Source organism: Oncorhynchus nerka, linkage group LG18, assembly GCF_034236695.1.
Source record: "Oncorhynchus nerka isolate Pitt River linkage group LG18, Oner_Uvic_2.0, whole genome shotgun sequence".
Classification (NCBI taxonomy): domain Eukaryota; kingdom Metazoa; phylum Chordata; class Actinopteri; order Salmoniformes; family Salmonidae; genus Oncorhynchus; species Oncorhynchus nerka.
The window spans coordinates 49,156,405-49,178,383 of record NC_088413.1 but is presented as its reverse complement, the minus strand read 5'-3'; the positions used below and the strand labels follow the sequence as shown (position 1 = coordinate 49,178,383).

General features: G+C 42.3%; 1 protein-coding gene across 1 annotated transcript in view; it reads left to right on the top strand.

Moving 5' to 3' along the window:
* g2e3 (G2/M-phase specific E3 ubiquitin protein ligase) overlaps positions 1–21,979 on the top strand; it is an 85,600-nt gene that overhangs the window by 35,100 nt on the left and 28,521 nt on the right. The window lies entirely within an intron of this gene.

The window sequence follows — 21,979 nt, the reverse complement described above, 5'->3', positions numbered from 1 at the left end:
ATGCACTGAGACAACACTTGCGATGACAATCTACCACAGTTGGGTAACCCACGTAAACTGTAGCTACTGTTGAGGAACACTTTTAACAGAGACAATACAGCATCTAAAATCATTTAGAATAAATTGAATGGAAAATTACACTTTTATTCAAAATGAATTTAAAAATGATCAACTGAGATAAGTAGTACATTGTTTACATTATACTGAACAAAAATAAACAACATGCAACAATTTCAAAGATTTTACTAAGTTACAGTTCATATGAAGAAATCATTCAACTGAAATAAATGTATTAGGACGCTAATCTATGGATTTCACATGACTTTTAAAAAAAAAGGTAGGGGCGTGGATCAGAAAACCAGTCAGTATCTGGTGTGACCACCATTTGCCTCATGCAGCGCAACACATCTCCTTCACATAGAGTTGATCCGGCTGTTGACTGTGGAATGTTGTCCCACTCCTCTCCAATTGCTGTGCGAAGTTGCTGGATATTGGCGGGAACTGGAACACGCTGTCGTACACGTCAATCCAGAGCATCCCAAACATGCTCAATGGGTGGCATGTCTCGTGACAATGGGCCTCGGGATCTCGTCACTGTATCTCTGTGCATTCAAATTGGCATCGATAAAACACAATTGTGTTCAGTGTCCATAGCTTATGCATGCCCATACCACAACCCCACCACCACCATGGGGCACTCTGTTCACAACTTTGACGTCAGCAAGCCACTCGCCCTCACAACACGTGGTCTGCGGTTGTGAGGCCGGTTGGACATACTGCCAAATTCTCTAAAAATTACTTTGAGGCACCTTATGGTAGAGACATGAACATTCAATTTTCTGGCAACAGTTCTGGCAGACATTCCTGCAGTCAGGATGCCAATTGCATGCTCCCTCAAAACTTGAGACATTTGTGGCATTGAGTTGTGTGACAAAACTGCACATTTTAGAGTGGCCTTTTATTGTCCTCAGTACAAGGTGCACCTGTGTAAAGATCATGCTGTTTATTCAGCTTCTTGATATGCCACACCTGTCACGTGGATGGATGATCTTGACAAAGGAGAACGGCTCACTAATGGGGCTGTAAACACAACATTTGATAGAAATAAGCATTTTGTGCGTATGGACAATTTTTGGGATCTTTTATTTCAGCTCATGAAACATGGGACCAACACTTTACATGTGTTTATATTTTTTGTTCAGTATAGTTTGATGCACTACATTCTAGAGAAAATATTGAAAACTAGAGGAATCTTTGCTACTTATTGGATCCCTCTTTTGAATCCATTTCATCTCCTGTGCACACAAAAATGTCTGTCACTGTATGAGTGAACAGGACTACTCAATGGCATTCAAACCTCGATGCCCTAGCCCTATCCCAAGTGACTAGTCTGTAGTCTCCGTCACCAACTTGACGACAAGTTTCAGGTTGTATAAATAAATCCAGGAACAACCAAACCACATGGGTGTTTACCCCACATGGCCATACCCTCCTCACCTCCTTCCCTAAACAGCATGATGCCAGATTTAGGGGCTCTAAGGGGGGCTGTAGGTGGGTCACACGCCATGCTCCCTCTCCCCTGACCTTTTAGAATCTCCATCCTTGTCACAGCACATTTCCTCTGGGCTATGACCTAATAAACTAATTGCTCCATCTCCCGTCCCCATCCTCCCCTCCATCCCCTGTCTCAGGCAGGCTCTCTCTCTCTCTCTCTCTGCAGCGACCAGGCCGGGAAGATCAGGCCAGGCAACACAATACCCAACACACACACTTGGCATGGATGGAATTAAGGCTCCTAGTGTATTTGGGGCAAAGTTCATCCTCTCTATGTATCTCAACATGGAGCATGTATCGAGGAGGGGTCAGGTCAATAAATACCTCAGTTAGGGTTAACGGTCTAAGACCCAGGGCCACCATGTTAAAACAGTCTATCCTCAACTGCAAATGGTAGGTTTTTTATTATAAAGATGGCCTGAAAATGTGTTTGATGACATATTTCTTTACTCCCTGTAGAGAGGAATTAGGATTTTTAAAGCATGATCTGGGTATATACAGTACATATGAGGTCATTACAGCCCTACTTGATACTATGCCCATCCCTACTATGTATCAAGTAGGGATGGGCATACTATGTATCAAGTAGGGCGTGTATTTCCAGCATTGTCCACTAGGTTTGCTGCAGGTAGAAAATCCTTGGAAACGTTATTTTAATTGACACAAGCTGTCTCCAATCAAATAATCAAAGTCTGATTGTGTTGGGGGGATCGCCTAAGCCAGGGGAGGTGTCGATCTACGAATCTTAATTGCATAAAGCTTATTAGTTGGCAGGGAATACAATTTTTTCTTAACTGCATTGTTGGTTAAGGGATTGAAGTATGGCATAGAGGTCTGGTATAGAGGTCCTGGACGGCAGGAAGGTTGGCCCCAGTGATGTACTGGGCAGAACGCACTACACTCTAGTGCCCTGCAGTCGGAGGCCGAGCATTTGCCATACCATTCCCTGCCCAATAATATGTTTAGTGTGATTAAGATTCCTAGAGCTACGCCTCCCATGGCTTAGGCAATCCTCCCACCCAAACACTCACCAGACATGGATTGATTTATTGGAGAGAGCTTGTGTAAATGAAATAACATTTCCTATGAATTTCTACTTGCAGCAAACCTAGTGGATAATGCTGGAAATACAATTAAAAGAAATAAAAACAATTGTCCCTAGTTATACAAATTAAAACAAGTAAACAAAAACAAAAAACACTGTACTGCACTCAAAAAAGGACGATATCTCTTTCCCTTTAAAAGTGCAGTTTCCCTTTACATTTCCAGACATCATAAATACATCATCCTCATGGTAGACTTAGAATGGTCATTCAACATCCTGGCAACACAGTCAGTCGTACTGTAGAGTTAGGTCCCACATGGTTCCCTATTCCCTACAACCTGCATTACTTTTGACCAGACCCCTATGGGCCCTAGTCGAAAGTCTTGCACTACATAGGGAATAGGGTGTAACTTGGGACACAGACTGAAACTGCTCTCCTAACCATCATCTGTGCTGCAGTGCGAGTTCAGGAGGTCGTAGTGCTGTAGGGAATGTGTCACGACAGTAACTTTAGGAAAGTCAACATACATTCATGGTTATCTACATGTAAATTATACACAAGTAACTGGTCATGTGTACAGTAAGAACATGTTCAGAGTGTATGTGTTTAACTCATACAGTATGATCCGTGTGTAGATTTGGCTCAGACAATGTGAACTAGAGTTTCTAAATAGAAATATGATACACCTGTACCCAAAATACCATAAACATTGATCTTAAATGGCCCCCAAAAATAGCACTATAGACTGTACATTATCCAAAATGGTTTCACTATAGATCATACATATTGAAGATGTGTCCATAAAATTACACACAATTCTAGTGCTCATAGAACCTCATTCACCATTGAAATACATACCAGGCTAACTGCAGCTCCCAGGTTGTGCTGTTCCAGTTTATGGGCAATTTTCACTGTTACCAAATCAATCTATGATGCTTTAACCAAATGTATATGTGCAATATTACAAACATAAACATTCAACAGTAGTCAATGGACATTTTTTTTTTTTTCACCTTTATTTAAACAGGTAGGCCAGTTGAGAACAAGTTCTCATTTACAACTGTGACCTGGCCAAGATAAAGCAGAGCAGTGTGACAAAAACAACTACACAGAGTTACACATGGAATAAACAAACGTACAGTCAATAACACAACAGGAAAAATCTGTATACAGTGTGTGCAAATGTAGTAAGGCGGTAAGGCAATAAATAAGCCAATGGTGGCAAAGTAATTACAATTCAGCAATTTGATATATGTGCAGATGAGGATGTGCAAGTAGAAATACTGGTGTGCAAAAGAGCAGAAAAACAAATATGGGGATGAGGTAGGTAGTTGGTTGGATGGCTATTTACAGATGGGCTATGTACAGCTGCAGCGATCGGTAAGCTGCTCTGACAGTTGACGCTTAAAGTTAGTGAGGGAGATATAAGTCTCCAACTTCAGTGATTTTTGCAATTCGTTCCAGTCATAGGCAGCATAGAAGGAAAGGCGGCCAATGGAGGTGTTTGCTTTGGGGATGACCAGTGAAATATACCTGCTGGAGCGTGTGCTACGGGTGGGTGTCGCTATGGTGACCTGTGAGCTGAGATAAGGCGGAGCTTTACCTAGCAAAGACTTATAGATGTCCCTGAGCCTGTGGGTTTGGCAAATAAATATGTAGTGACGACCAGCCAACGAGAGCATATAGGTCGCAGTGGTGGGTAGTATATGGGGCTTTGGTGACAAAACGGATGGCACTGCGATAGACTGCATCCAATTTGTTGTGTAGAGTGTTGGAGGCTATTTTGTAAATTACAACGCCAAAGTCCAGGATCGGTAGGATAGTCAGTTTTACAAGGGTATGTTTGGCAGCATGAGTGAAGGAGGCTTTGTTGCGAAATAGGAAGCCAATTCTAGATTCAACTTTGGATTGGAGATGCTTAATGTGAGTCTGGAAGGAGAGTTTACAGTCTAGCAAGACACCTACGTATTTGTAGTTGTCCACATATTCTAAGTCAGAACCGTCCAGAGTAGTGATGCTAGTCGGGCGGGCGGGTGTGGGCAGCGATCGTTTGAAGAGCATGCATTTCGTTTTACTAGCATTTAAGAGCAGTTGGAAGCCACGGCAGGAGTGTTGTATGGCGTTGAAGCCCGTTTGGAGGTTTGTTAACACAAATAGATCAGGGTGAATCATACCTGGTGTAGCATATAGAGTAAATATACTACTGAGTGATACAATTCCTGCGCTATAGCCAGCTCCTACAGTCTCTCAGAGCCATCCTCCTCTCCAGCCTCCCTCTCTCTATGAATGGCAACCTAGTGATAAAGCATGCAGCCAGGCTCCTGCAGCTCTGGGTCTTCCCTGTGCTCTGCTTTGCTTTTTTTTCATTCTGTCAGAGTTTGCGTGCCGTTTTATAATGTTTTCATTGATGTCAAGACCTTGGTATAAAACATGAATAGCACTGCACTAATTCCCCTCGCTGTGTCCTATCCTACCTTCCTCCATCAGCCACTGACATAGCTGCAGGACTATTTACTCTACGCCTTATTTCCCCTTTATCTTAGATGTCCCAGGATGTCAAAGGCTGTGAATTGAATATTGATTTCATAAAGTACTTTTACTGTAACATGTCCGTTTGGATTAGGCTCAAGAGGCAGCCAGGCTCACGCAGTGAGCTGGGTTTGCACGCAATGTGGCTGTGCCTGCCCTCATGGAGTGGCTAGCTGGAGCGAGCGCTTTATTTATTGAAGTGACAGTCTGCTGTGAAAGCAGGGACAGCACACAGCTCCCAGCTATCACCGTGTCTTGTGTACACAACGTTCGTGTTCTGTGTATACATTATGCTATGAGACGAGAGTGGATTGGAGAGATGTATCATTTGCTGATATGTAAACAGACATGAGTTTATAGATTGTATTAAACCCCAGTGGCTCTACGTGGACTGGCGATGGAAACAGGGGCCATGCAGGGTGGCTTGCTGTGTGACCTGGGCCCCAGTGCCTCCCCCTCGTCAGCCCCTTTGTGAGCTGTTGGAGTGGGGGGATATTGTGTGTGGCAGCCATCACGTCCCCACGCCCCTGATATAGACTGATGTCTATTGGTGGGGAAGGCTGCTTGTTACAGCACTGACCATACAGTATCAACACACCCTCATATCCAAAACAAACATGATATCCCCTGGGCTCACAGACCAAAAAGGTTATCTGGGATTCAGGAAAACACAACTACACATTCCTATTGCTACAGTACAGTACCTTCAATGCTGCATGCAGTAGTTATTGGAATCAAGCTAAATGATAACTGAGCGAGCATAACTACAAATATACATTGATACTCTTAATATAAGGTGTCACAAATGAACTTTTTCAGGATTAGTAAGTCTGTAACAGTCGATTTGACACAAAAAATATAAAAAGACTAACACAGCTAGGCTCATATGACTGGCTGTTCGCTAATTGCTGGTGGTGTTTGCCCACCCATTAAGTGAACTTTCCTCTGCCAAGTTCAAAGATATTTCTGGGAATCTAGGTTGAGGAAAAGGCGGTAAGAGGCAGCTTACTAGGCCGTACTGCCACCAGCCAACACTTTTTAAATCATATTTTAGATATATTTAAGACAAACGGACAATTTCTTCATAATCTAACGTAAACCAGGATGGAAAAATAATAAGTAAATGTTCAGTTGTTCAAAAGTCTAAGATGCAGTGTTTTACAAGGGATGAAAAAAAGGATAGAAGATAGAATAACATGCCAACATGCATAATGGGGTTGAGGATGACAGTGTTGCCAGAAAATCCTCCCTCAGCCACCTCTGGCCCTAAACACAAACACTGAGAATGCATGCTAATGAAATATGCTGAATTTATTGCATTTAAGATGCAGCCCAGTTTATACACAGCAGCTGTCCCCGGGACTCAGATAGCAAACATCCTATACAGAGGCTGCATGGGAGATGGTTGACATCCTGCACTCTAGCTATCAGGGCACAAATACCAAGCCAGAACTCTCAAAAGCTTGTTTCTATTCAATTGGCAGTTGCTCTTAACCAAATTGAGACTTTTTTTAAAGGAGCCCTCGTCTTGTGTCCCTACCTCTTTAAAGGCTACATGATATTCAAAAACGGATAAAGAATAGTTTGTCAATTTTCTGACAGAGAGAAAATACTGCATAGCTCTGTCTAGTCTAAGATGCAGTGTTGCATATTTGGAGGGAGGAGGACCTATACCCACATTGCGAGCCATACAACTCTCCAAGCTCTTCCTGGAGGAAATATTGATTGACAGACACCATCAAAACTAAACGAATGGTGTTTTCTAAAGGAAGAAATAGATATCTGAACCTTTCACCTATTACTACCTGTCAGGGCAATGAGATTGAGACTGTAACTTCATATAAATATCTTGAACATTAATTGAAATTGCATGTTCAACAACTTACAATTTTTTTTAAACTGAAGTTGGGATTGTATTTTAGGAATAAGGCATGTTTTTCTTTTGAAGCCAGAAGGAGGCTAGTATCAGCTACATTTAGGATTTTACTTCCGCTCAGTGTTTGAGATCAATTGACACTCTTTACCAAGGCGCATTGAGATTTATTTTAAACTGCAAAACCCTTACGCACCACTGCACTTTATATACCAGGGTTGGCTGGCCTCTAGTCACTCGTAGGCTCAGTCACTGGTATACTTTTATTTACAAAGCCATTTTGTTTGTGATTGGCTTGAAGGGCATTCTAGAGCGTGCATTATTGCCCTATAACGCACGGTATAGGACTTGTCTTCTTTGCCTCGTTCAATTGAATTCCTCTGTATTATTAATCAGCTTTTAGGAGATTTGTGAACCACAGCCTTATCATGTGCAATGTTAGTAAATTCACCTGCAAAAACATGCCAACCCTGGGCCCCAGAGCTCAGTACTGTGCTTTTAATATAACTTGACATCAATAGCTCTGAGCTGTGGTTGAGGAGCAGACTTGGTGCAAACAGAGATGTTTTTTTGAATGGTTTGGTTCAGGCAACATATCACAGTGCAGGCATTTCTCAACAGTGAGGGATTCTGTCAACGGGGGAGCGTCTGTGCCGGCCCTCTTAATTGTTTTAATGAAATATAGAGGGTTGTGGTGGGACCATCGAGCATCCGGGGCACTCAGGGTCTCGTCAAACATGGGGGGGGTCCAGTATAGTGGGTAAGCAGGGTTGTATTGATTGGGGCACAACGTAGAGAAACAAGCGCTTCTTATTGGACATGTCCAGGTAGTCCCTCTGTTTTCAGTCCATTTTCTTCCATTTAGTGCCTAATAAATACAACCCAGGTATTCTGAAGTCTAACCCGAATCACACTACAGTTGCACCAACCAGCATACACAGCTGCTCCTCCTGCACTGACATGAAACATACGGATGCATAACCAAATCTGATTTGACACTTAAACAATTTGTTGTACATGCATTACCGTTACTGTTGTTATGAAAAGTGTTGAAATCCGTAAGGGCTCTGGGGGAGAATATGTAGAGAATCTCTCTCTCTCTCTTCTGGATGAAAAGACATGCTCATTAATAAACTGACCATGAGGGCCCCTGACAGGATGGAGCCCAGGTCTTAACCTGGCAGGGGGCCTGCAGGTGGACTAATTTGTTCTGCCAGGTCAAGTTCTGCAGGCCTGAATTGGTGCTAATGATGGGAAGAACACGGATCAGAGCTCTGCCAGCAAGTGTACGAACCTCAACCGCTCTGCCCAATCTGTCTAATGCTCTGCTGGAATTCCTCTCTGGATTAAAAACGTCATGACTTCCAGACCTTATTAGGCTGGGCTGGCCTTCTCTCCCCCTGGCCTCTCCCTGCCTCCCCTCCTCTCCTCTTGCCTGCCTCAACCGGTCTCACCTGCCTCCACCTGACTGCCATTTCCTCCCCTGCCCTATCACTGCTATCTCCCCTGCCTGCAATGGGACATTCATGGCTGAGCAGACCACAGAGCGGTTTTGGCTGCAGCTTAATGAAGCATGGATATGAGCAGAGACGCCGGACTCAACTACTCTGAACTCCCTCCCACTACAAATTGACACGTTAGAGAACAAACAGTAGAGGGAGAGAGCAAGAGGACATATTTATTTTCTCTTTCCTCTCTTTGATTTATTAAAATGGCGCCGGAGGGGATGGCTGCCTTTTTACGGGCTCCTAACCAATTGTGCTATTTTGTGTGTTTTCTCGCATTGTTTAATTTATTTTGTACATAATGTTGATGCTACCATATCTTATGATCGAAAAGAGCTTCTGGATATCAGAACAGCGATTACTCACCTTGAACTGGACAAAGATTTTTTCTTTAATGAGTCCGAAGCAAAGAATATAATGTTGCCATTCGCATGAAAATAATTAAGAAAAACAGGGCGCGGAGATCAGGGTGCCTTGTAAGAATTTTTTGGCGAGTCGGTAACCCACTCAGTGCTATTGGGCAACGTGCAATCACTGGAGAATAAACTGGAGGAGCTCCGTTCGAGACTATCCTTCCAACGGGACATTAAAAACTGTAATATCTTATGTTTCACCGAGTCGTGGCTGAACGACGACACGGATAATGTACAGTTGGCTGGGCATCGGTAGGACAACAAATTTTCCCCCTCAGGAGACTGAAAAGATTTGGCATGGGTCTCCAGATCCTCAAAAAGTTCTACAGCTGCACCATCGAGAGCACCCTAACCGGTTGCATCACCGCTTGGTATGGCAACTTCTCGGCATCCGACTGTAAGGCGCTAGAGGGTAGTGCGTACGGCCCAGTACATCATTGGGGCCAAGCTTCCTGCCATCCAGGACCTGTACAAAGTGGTGTCAGAGGAAGGCCCAACAAATTGTCAGACTCCAATCACCCAAGTCATAGTCTGTTCTCTCTAATATCGCACGTCAAGCGGTACCGGAGCGCCAGGTCTAGGTCCATAAGGCTCCTTAACAGCTTCTACCCCCAAGCCATAAGACTGCTGAACAATTAATCAAATGACCACCTTTTCCATTTACATTGGCACCCCCAAACCTCTATGTTTTTACACTGCTGCTGCTCGCTGTTTATTATCTATGCATTGTCACTTTACCTCTACCTATATGTACATATTACCTTGAATAACCTGTACCCCCACACACTGACTCAGTATCGGTACCCCCTGTATATAGCCTCAGTATTGTTATTTTGTGTTACATGTTTTTAAACTTTAGTTTATTTAGTAAATATTTTCACAACTGGTTCTTAAGGGCTTGTAAGCATTTCACTGTAAGCTCTACCTGTTGTATTCGGCACGTGAAAAATCAAATGTTTGTTGATTTGAGAGGAGGAAGGGGAATATTTAATTCCATTACAGTAGTGGTGATCCAGCTGTGATTCAGACCGTCATTTCTCACACGCATGACGCTCGTGATTTCCTTAGCTCCTCCCTGAAGAGTTTTTGACATAACTGGTTACATAAAAGGTATTGATGTCCAAAACAATTCGAAAGAAATTAGAAATATGGTATATAGATCCAACACAATTCTCTAGATTTGACCCATTGTTTTTGTAGATACAGTATTGGAAAAGGAATGATATTGGTATTGGAAACAGAATCTCAAATATGTGTTTCCCATGCCAGTTCATTCCATCCCAGTGGATGAGATTACATCAAAATAAAGCTATTACCATTTCACTGTAAAAGTTTATTAATCTTCCTGTTGAGCGTGACCCCAGAGATCTGTAAATTGTAATTGTGTGGCATTGTTTTCCACTGGTGGGCATCTAGCCTAAGCTGTGGGTGTTGCTAGTTTTCCAATGTTGTCAATAAACACATAATGCCTTATTCTGACAGCCCAGATAATCCAGGGAATTGCTTGCCAACTAACAGGCCAAAGTGGAGTGAATTTAACCTAACCCCGCCACTTCCCTCTAAGCACCCCTTGCTTCACCCAGCTGTGTGGAAGAAGGAACGCTTGGAAGACAGAACCCTGGTTAATTATGCATTGCTATGTTGGTACTGTATTTATAGAGCATTTACGCGAATGGAAAGCAGAGAGTGCGAGAGAGATGCAGTGAGCCTTTTGTCTCTAAGTGTTTTAAGTTTATAATGAACAGGCTCTGGTTCGAGAGAGAGACAATTTTCCTGGCTGGGGCACATTCCACTTTGCCCTATTTAAAACATTTTTTAACCTTTATTTAACTCGGCAGGTCAGTTACGAACAAATTCTTATTTTCAATGATGGCCTAGGAACAGTGGGTTAACTCCCTTGTTCAGGGGCAGAATGACGGATTTTTACCTTGTCAGCTCGGGGCTTCAATCTTGCAACCTTTCAGTTACTAGTCCAATGCTCTAACCACTAGCCTACATGCCACCCCGATTGATTAGGTGGCTGAGCGATGGATGGCTAGGCTAATAGGGGTGCAGCTATCTGTGTAGTTAAAGAATTACATTCTGATTGGTGCTCCTCAAAAAATGCTAGTCTCGAACAATGACCTTGGAATTACCTCAATCTAGGAATATAGCAAAGCTTCTGATAGGGTAATTGACATCATTTGAGTCAATTGGAGGTGTACCTGTGGGTGTATTTCAAGGCCTACCTTCAAACTCAGGGCCTCTTTGCTTGATATCATGGGAAAATCAAAAGAAATCAGCCAAGAAGAATTGTAGACCTCCACAAGTCTGGTTCATCCTTGGGAGCAATTTCCAAACGCCTGAAGGTACCACATTCATCTGTACAAACAATAGTACGCAAGGATAAACACCTTGGGACCACGCAGCCATCATACTGCTCAAGAAGGAGACACGTTCTGTCTCCTAGAGATGAACATACTTTGTTGCGAAAAATGCAAATCAATCCCAAAGTAACAGCAAAGGACCTTGTGAAGATGCTGGAGGAAACAGGTACAAAAGTATCTATATCCATCTATATCCTATAGTATCTATATCCACCGTAAAACAAGTCCTATATCGACATAACCTGAATGTCCCTTCACAGAAGAGTGCAAACAGGCTCTAACCAGAATAGAAAGGAGTGGGAGGCCCCGGTGCATAACTGAGCAAGAGGCAAGCACATTAGAGTGTCTTGTTAGAGAAACTGAGTGCTCCTCACAAGTGCTCAACTGGCAGCTTCATTAAATAGTACCCACAAAACACCCGTCTCAATGTCAACGGTGAAGAGGCGACTCCGGGATGCTGTCCTTCTAGGCAGAGTTCATTTGTCCAATATCTATGTTCTTTTGCAGTTTTAATCTTTTATTTTTATTGGCCAGTCTGAGATATGGCTTTTGCTTTGAAACTCTGCCTAGGAGGCCAGCATCCCGGGGGCACCTCTACACTGTTGACGTTGAGACTGGTGTTTTGCGGGTACTATTTAATGAATCTGCCAGTTGAGGACATGTGAGGCATCTGTTTCTCAAACTAGACACTCTAATGTACTTGTCCTCTTGCTCAGTTGTGCACCGGGGCCTCCCACTCCTCTTTCTATTCTGGTTAGAGCCAGTTTGCAGCCTGTAATCGAGCCTGTAATTTTGAGCCTGTAATCGAACACACAAATGCTGATGCTCCAGATACTCAACTGGTCTAAAGAAGGCCAATTTTATTGCTTCTTTAATCAGCATAACAGTATTCAGCTGTGCTAACATAACTACAAAATGGTTTTCTAATGATCAATTAGCCTTTTAAAATGATCAACTTGGATTAGCTAACACAACGTGCCATTGGAACACAGGCCTATGTAGATATTCCATTAAAAATCTGCCGTTTCCAGCTACAATGGTCATTTACATTTCCAGCTACAATGGTCATTTACATTTCCAGCTACAATTTCCAGCTACAATGGTAATTTACATTTCCAGCTACAATGGTCACAACAGTAGCAATTTTACACTGTATTTCTAATCAATTTTATGTTATTTTAAATGGACAAAAAATGTGCTTTTTACAAAACAAGGACATCTAAGTGACCCCAAACTTTTGAACGGTAGTGTGTATATATAATATATATATATATTAGGGGATTCAAATGATGCAGACAATTACACTGATGGAAGCTACAATCTATCCACAATATTAAAGCTGATCTAAAAAAGAATATTTAAAAAACACTGCTAGAGTCAACCAATTAAGCTCAACACACTATCACAGCTTATTGTGAAATAGACAAATTACTTATTAGAAATGTTGTGTGTTACACGATTTTCCTTCTTCATAGCACATTCGTGTACATTGCACAAATTCAGATTTGTGGCAAACATTAGCTGGGGCGGCACAGTAGCCTAGTGGTTAGAGTGTTAGAGTGTTGGGCTAGTAACTGACAGGTTGCAAGTTCAAATCCCTGAGCTGACAAAGTTCAAATATGTCGTTCTGCTCCTGAACAGGCAGTTAACCCATTGTTCCCCGGTAGGCTGTCATTGAAAATAAGAATTTCTATTTAACTGACTTACCTAGTTAAATAAAATAATCTGTGATACGGGGGTTGTTGATTCTATAGATAAAAGTATGACATTTAAATAAAAGACAAATGTTGCCCATGTTAATAACTTGAATTTCAATCATTTAACCAAACATTCAATGTGGAATAAAGAAAGCTTTTCTTTCCAATTGATTTCCTTTATTCATTTTGTCTCTCCCTCCCTCTCACAACAATATGACTATGCATTCTGTACTAGTAGGATTGAGCATAATACCTATGTGGTAAGAAAAATCCATTCAATAAAAAGGGACATAAAGTATACAATATTGCTTTTGTTGGGACTTACACAATGCTGTGCCTCACAAAAGTAAGATATTGTCAAAAGAGCGCCCCTCATCTGTAAAATAATACACAATAGCTGGGGAATATTTTGCTGTTGCCAATGGTTACCTTCAACAGTTCAAACAGGGCCACATTGGGTTTCTCATTCCTCCATTAGTTTCTAGGCAACATATTGCTTCACTTCCTCTTTCATACGGTCACACTGACACTCTAGTAAGGCAACACAAATAAACATCCTGTTTCTCAAAGAGACTACTGAACAAAAATATAAATGCAACATGTAGTGTTGGTCCCATGCTGAAATAAAAGATCCCAGCAATTTTCCATACACACAAAAAGATTATTTCTGTCAAATTGTGCACAAATTTGTTTAGTGAGCATTTAGTGAGAATTTCTCCTTTGCCAAGATAATCAATCCACCTGACAGGTGTGGGATATCAAGAAGCTGATAAAACAGGATGATCATCACACAGGTGCAGCTTGTACTTGGGACAATAAAAGGTCACACAAATGTGCAGTTCTCACACAACTCAATGCCACAGATGTCTCAAGTTGAGGTAGCGTACAATTTGCATGCTGACTGCAGGAATGTCCACCTGAGCAGTTGTCAGAGAATTGAATGTTAATTTCTCTACCATAAGCCGCCTCAACGTAATTTTAGAGAATTTGGCAGTACATCCGGCCGGCATCTCAACTGCAGACCACGTGTATCCACACCAGCCCATGACCTCCACATCCGGCTTCTTCACCTGCTGGATGGTCTGACCAGCTGATGAGTATTTCGGTGTGTAATAAAGCCTTTTGTGGGGGAAAACTCATTCTGATTGGGTGGCCCTGGCTCCCAAGTGGGTGGGCCTATGCCCTCCCAGGCCCACCCATTGCTGCGCCCATGCCCAGTCATTTGAAATCCATAGATTAGGGCCTAATGAATTTATTTCAATTGACTGATTTCCTTATAGGAACTGTAACAGTAAAATCGTTGAAATTGTTGCATGAGGCTGTTCATATTTTTGTTTAGTATATTATTACAATAGTTACTATATGCCTGACATCCTTGGATTGATTACACAGTATTGCATACATTTCAGTAAATATTAGTAAGTATTGTCTTGACTTAAATATGGTCACACTGTCAACAACGCTACATGTAGCTGTTCAAAATGTATTAGTGTAACAGCTCCATTTGTCAATGTCGTTGAAATGACCATATCAAGACATTACTTATCAATACTGTATGTCATTGTTCAAACAGCTAAAACAAAGTCTGCTAAAATGACAGGATTTTACTGTACATCTGTGGGTAAAGGAAAACATCTGCAACGCTGAAAATCTCCCCACAAAAGGCACTGCAGTGAAAGCAACCGTTATAACAGTCATGTCATTATGACATAACATAAGCCCAACAATTACAATGGGGGGTTGAAAATCAGCTTTATTTATGGCAGACAATTCCTTGTTTCTCCCCACAGTTGGATATGAAACCATGTTCTTAAGGAACTAAGTTCTTGTAGAAAAATCCCACTGTGCTCCAAGATAAACACTAAGGGAGGACTTCTGAAACAAAGGCTGTGCCATGGCTCCATCAAACATTGATGTCTAACTATATTGTATGTCTCAGCTACAGCATTCTTGTTGCTTGTTATATAAACATACAAATATTGACCTCAAAACAGAAAATCAACATTGTTTCTGATATTATAATGAGCAAAATATTTGTACTGCCAGATTGTCCTGTCCAACTTCATGATTTGCTGTGGGGCAGACAGGCAGGCAGGATTGTAATCACATTAACCAGGTGAAGCTTTATCAATAGGGATAAGGATTGTCCTGCTGGTTCAAGTGCAGGCCATGTGCTGATCTCCTTGTGGATGTCAAATATGGGGCCAAATGTTCAAGGAGTCATTACCCTGATCCAAAGGGGGCTTAACTAGTAGCACATGGCAGCCGGAGTTAACGCCACCTGGGTTAAGCAGGTGGCGTGCGGTACCATAGGATCACAAGGTCTGGACGGTTGTAGTCCGTCTGTGGATGATTGGCAGTTATGAATGAATGATAAACACTCATCCATGGGGGATAGTAGATTACAGTCAGTGGTGTAGAGGAGGGCAAGACACACTGAAAATATATTGAAACTATAGGGAGCGTTACTTTATTCATTGTGAACAGCGATCACCCAACTATTTTAACACCACTACATCACTGACTCTGCACATAGTCTGGAGATATGCGTGTCCTGATTTCCAGGTCTACTGTATTGCGAAAGACCGTCTGCAAACCTTAAATGAAAATACATCTATAAAACAGGGTCACCAACCCGTGAAGATGACCCATCCTACGGTTGGATGAGGAGTCTGGAGTTGTCACGCCAACCAACCCCCCCCCTCCCCCCCAGGGGGAAGATGTACACCGTAGTGAAGTTCAAGACCCCTTTGACTCAGACTAAACTGCTATTCCAAATGTCTTCCCCATTGGCCAATCCAGACCCAGCTCCCCGCTGCAGGGCAAGTGTGTTACACAGCAATCCCACGACTAATCCCCTGGATATCTCAAATGTGGGCAAACGATTGACTAACACTGTCTTATGGTGCATGTGTAGTGCGCACGGCCGTGCTCTGCACTCTCCTCTTGTCGCCAGACAGCAGGTTCAGCTAGCACAACAACACGGATGGATATACTACAGACGGCCCCACAGCTGCTGCCTATCCAGAATGATAGCACTGGGCATGTTATGTATTTTGAGCCACTGCAGTTCAGTCTAACTTTTGAGAGCTTATTTTTTTTCACGATTCATGCTGTTAAATTAATAATATGTTAACCATTTGACACTTTAAAGACGTTGACAATGATATATTACAGCTTTGAATATTAATTTGGGGTCCTTAGAAAGTGTTTCACTCCTTTGTCTTTTGGGATTGCATAGGTGTTAACATATATGGCTAATTGACAAGCTGAACCAATTAAGACTCGGCAGAAATGAATAGTAGCCTAATACATTATTCAAATGACTGCTATACCTGCAGCGCTGCATATGTGATGTGCAGAGAGCCACACCAATTATCTGCATTGAAATACTTTTTTCTTTACCTACTCACAGTCTAAAGATGTTATGTACCTTTACTAACTTAAAAGTTCTAGCTGCTATCATTAAGGGAACTGTTATCATAATTCCTTACTGCCAAGAGGACCTGGTCTTGGTGAGTGCTGGATGAGTAACTAGGCCAGCTCAGTACAGCTCCGCTTGGCCTGCCTCAGCTTGGCTAAGTAATGTGAAAAGGACATTACAGTCCTGTCTGTATCCAAGCCTGACCCTGTTTGCCCCCAAACCCACCAATCCCAGCCCAGCTCCTCCCTCGGCCTGGCTCGGAGCGGTTGCTATGAAACAATCTTGCATAATTAATTTACCCAACTGCATGCAAATATGTGGACAATTAACCCCTTTTGTTTGCATAATAAATTTGGATATTTAATGGGAGCTCATCTGCACGCACGCTGCTGGCAGGAACAACACAAAGCAGCGGCATTGTGTAAGAGAGGCGGAACACACACCCCTTCCCCATCCTCTCTCTCTGCAATCATTCCCCCCCAATACCTGAGAGACGCGCCAGATAGAGACTGTAAATTACCCCTAGCACTGCCACACTACTGTAATTACAACCCTGCGTGATGCACCAAGAGGCCCATTGATGTGCAGATGAAGATGGACTATGTGTGTTGCGCTGAAAGAACCCATGTTTTGGTTTTGCTCTGTCAAAAGAACAGCTGGGTTGCCATTTTCTCTCAAATTAGATTTCCACTGAAGCACTGTGCTGGTAAATTCAAAGGCGCATTACAGAAATGTTCCCTTAATTTAATTCAAAGAAGAGTCATGAGGGCAGAGTGACAAGTCAATCTCGAGCGATTCAAATTGGCAAAAAGAGGGAGAAGCTATATCCTCTTTATAATAAAGTTGAAAGGTTGAAAAGGTAAATGGTGGCTTCTATAAGTTTCCCGTCATACACAAAGCAGCTGGTATGACTCTCGCGATTTGGACCTGAACTGAAAACGATATTAGTTTGAAGTGAACTAGTACATAGCTGGGTAAATTATTTAAAAAAGAACCATGAACGACAAATGTAAAACCTACTGCTAACATATTCAATTGCTATTCTTCAATGTGAGGAACAAACACCATAAACTGATTAACTGCCAAACCATTCACTAATCAAGTGTTTCTCCAGTCTTCTCCATTGAGATGACATACTTGAATTACATCCCCTCACACTATCTCAAACCATACAAAAATACCTAAACAGAGGACATTTAGATTTTTTTGCTTCACAACTGAGTAAGTAGTGAGTGATAGTGTAAAGCACAGGTGAAGGTAGTACCTCTCTGCAGTATCCTGGGCTCTCAGCAGCCTGTGCAGCTCCTCTCCCTCGCTCTGTTTGTTTTCATATGGCAGTTTTTAAAAAAGAGGGTGTTTCTCCTTTGTGGGGAAACAGTGGTCAGTGATACCCCTGCCATGTGGAGAGACACTGGAGAGCCCAAACATAGGCTCCGCCCTCCTTGGAACTCAGTGCCCTAAGGATGACATGCAGGGTTAGGGCTAAGGGAGAGCCCATCCGGGCCATCCCAGTACCAACCCTGCCTGTCACCCAACCCTCACATCCAATCATAACATCACAGTGATCTATAGAACCCTGGATGCGTGTAGTACAGTCCTTCACTTCCAATCGTAAGACAGTCATCTACCTAATACTAATGTGTGTCTAATTACTTGTTTATTAGGCTACATATATGGAGGTCTGGCGTGAGCTTTCACCCCGACTTCAGAGTGCGGTATAACCTTTACTAAAAGAAATAAGAACTTTATCATTCACAGTATCTGTGTGACCCTGGGTGATCAAATATCTGTGGAGAGGATTTTGCTATGGGAAAATACATGTATATCTCATAAAGTGGTACAGTAGATGTTTCTGGAACAATTATCAAAACGAGTTACTGTTATTTTAACAATGCTACCTTATTGTCTTGTGATTAACCAAAGGCATATGCACAGATATGCCTACGTGACAGAAACCATAGACAGGTTGTAATAAGAGTCGAGTTTTGAAAGGAGAGTCAAACAGTGTGACTGCCTTTAGCCTAGTGTGATTTAGATTTATTCAGTGGAAATAAAGAGAGCGAGAGAGTGGCTGTGCCAAACAACCTGGCTTATTTGACTGCCTCTGTCTCAGGGCTCAGAGCCTTTTCACATTTCTGATTAGCAGTCACATTTTATCACTCTGTAGACAACTCAATTTTCGTTGAGGGGAGAGGGGGGGTGAGGAGGAAGGCAGGGCTGGAGAGATGACATGGGGACCCTAGTGAGCCGAGAGCTGAAGCTGATAATTAGACTCGGGGTCAAAGAGACAGAATTATTTGGCTTGTGTAGACAGCAATTTCCTCAAGCCACATGAGATGAGATATCACAAGCTGTTACAAATGTGCACCGGGAAGCCATGCGAGTGGGGTCAAAGTCAATCTTATATTCCCCACAGCAATCCGAATATTGAAAGCACCAACTAACTAGGGACCGAATCATTTAATTTGACTCCTTACAAAAGGGAAGGACTGTCCCCTCAGTCTCAGCTTTCAATTTCAGGGGCTGGTTGAGTTCACAGCTCTGACATAGCCTGATAATCACATCTGAATACTTCTCTCTTTATTTTAGACGAGAGAGAGAGTTGGATTCGGGGTTAAGGTTGGTGGTCATATGACTGTCTTGTCCTTCTAACTCATCAAACGTGGTAGAATTTAACGATGGGTTTGAGGTCTCCTGTGTATGCCCTCCCACTTGGCTCATAAAAAGTGCGTCTCAGTGAGCTATGCCTTTAGACTACAGTATGTGTATATGAGTGGAGCCCTGTGTCCATGCAAACTCGGAACCGACTAATAGATTATGGAATCACAAGTAGAGTGCATTCGAAAAGTATTCAGACCCCTTGACTTCTTCCCCATTTGTTACGTTACAGCCTTTTCTAAATATTTTATATATATATAAATATATATATTTTTTCCCATCAGTATACACACAATACCCCATAATGACAAAGGAAAAACAGGATTTTAGACATTTTTGTAAATGTATTAAAAATTAAAAACTGAAATATCAAATTTATATAAATATTCAGACCTTTTACTCAGTACTTTGTTGAATCACCTTTGGCAGTGATTACAGCTTCGAGTCTTCTTGGGTATGACTCTGCAAGCTTGTCACACCTGTATTTGGGGAGTCTCAAGCTCTGTCAGGTTGGATGGGGAGCATCACTGCACAGCTACTTTAAGGTCTCTCCAGAGATGTTCGTTCGGGTTCAAATCTGGGCTCTGGTTGGGCCACTCAAGGACATTCAGAGACTTGTCCCGAAGCCACTCCTGCGTTGTCTTGGGTGTGTGCTTAGGGTCGTTGTCCTATTGGAAGGTGAACCTTCACCCCAGTCTGAGGTCCTGAGCGTTCTGGAGCAGGTTTTCATCAAGGACACTCTGTACTTAGCTCCGTTCACCTTTGCCTTGATCCTGACTAGTCTCCCAGTCCCTGCCACTGAAAAACATTCCCACAGCAAGATGCTGCCACCACTATGCTTCACCGTAGGGATGGTACCATGTTTCCTCCAGACGTGATGCTTGGCGTTCAGGCCAAAGAGTTCAATCTTGGTTTCATCAGAGCAGAGAATCTTGTTTCTCATGGTCTGAGAGTCTTTAGTTTCCTTTTGGCAAACTCCAAACAGGCTGTCATGTGCCTTTTACTGAGGAGTGGCTTCCGTTTGGCCTGATTGGTGGAGTGCTGCAGAGATGGTTGTCCTTCTGGAAGGTTCTCCCATCTCAACAGAGGAACTCTGGAGCTCTGTCAGAGTGACCATTGGGTTCTTGGTCACCTCCCTGATCAAGGCCCTTCTCCACGGATTGCTCAGTTTGGCCGGGCGGTCAACTCTAGGAAGAGTCTTGGTGGTTCCAAACTTCTTCCATTTAAGAATGATGGAGGCCACTGTGTTCTTGGGGACATTCATTGCTGCAGAAGTGTTTTAGTACCCTTCCCCAGATCTGTGCCTCGACACAATCCTGTCTCGGAGCTCTACGGACAATTCCTTCAACCCCATGGTTTGGTTTTTTGCTCTGACATGAACTGTCAACTGTGGGACCTTACATAGACAGGTGTGTGCCTTTCCAAATCATGTCCAATCAATTGAATTTACCACAGGTAGACTCCAATCAAGTTGTAGAATCATCTCAAGGATGATCAACAGAAATAGGATGCACTGGAGCTCAATTTGAAGTCTCGTAGCAAAAGGATTTGATTACTTATGCAAATAAGGTGTCGTTTTTTTTATTTTATGTATTTGCTAAAATATTGAAAACCTGTTTTGTCATTATGGGGTGTTGTGTGTAGATTGATGAGAACAAAAATAATTAAAGAATTTTAGACTAAGGCTGTAACGTAACAAAATGTGAAAAAAGGGAAGGGGTCTGAATACTTTCCGAATGCACTGTATCCCAATCTATAAATCCATTGTCAACACGACAAAGACCATTTATAAGGAAGAGACCTCCTTTTCACTATTGTTTTTCATGTCAATGTACTGCACTTTGCTTTTGTTGAAGGTGAGGTTGGTTGAGACAACATGTAACAAGTATTTCTGTGTCAGGTCTGAAATATTCATGTGTTGATGTGTGATCTGATGTGTGGTTTCGACTAACTATTTTGCCATTGTATGTATATTCATAGTCAAATTAGCTGGTCTTATAGACACTTCTGCACATTAGTTGCACATGGTGTGAACAATGTAGCTCCTGTTATTATATCTATCAAAATGCTGAACAGTATTACAGTACCAGGTAAGCGTATTCATCTGTGTAAATCTGTGTCTATCATAGAAAATCTATTGAATCCTCCAAACACAAGAGAAACTGTAACATTCCAGCACACAACAAACCAACTCCTTCCTCTCCGCAGGCAGCATTGTATTTTGTCAGTCCAATACAACAAAATGGTATTTTCATATGAAAAGGTGTTTTTCAAATGAGACAGAAGCTAGTGAAAAGGCACAGGAAGCTAACAGGACAGATGTGTAATTATACTATTTTTACTGCCAGGAGCTGAGATGTGAGAGGGGAATTAGCATCACACCTGTGTATAATTGGCTAAATTAGCTTGTATAACGCCAGCTCTGAATAGTGGTGGACTTCAGGGGGAGGAGGTGTGTGGTGTTGGAAATCTAGGTTGTTGTTTAGACTCCCTTAGGAAACTTGTCAGGGGAGGAGAGGAATAGTCTGTAATCTCGGAGCTCATGGCAAAGGAACACTTGTGTGTCTTCAGAGTGCTGTTGACAAACACGAGGTAAATCAGGTAGTTCAGATAGCCGTACAGTACTGCTTATATTACAGTGCAGAGAAAACTTGTGTGGCTATTTAGTTTATAAACTCCACTTGTGTTGCGTTTAAGATGCATACATTGAGTCTCATTACAGTGTGCCGTGCCTCCTTGCCCAATGAAATTACATCAGACTATCCATAGTCCTCCTGTATGATTCTCATGTATTCATGGCAGGTTCCAGTTACTGTGTAAGATGGCTACTGTACATCGTCAAATCAATGAAATCCAGGATAAACTGAAAAAGTGACAGGGAGGGAATATCATTGTAGTATTATCTTATATTAGA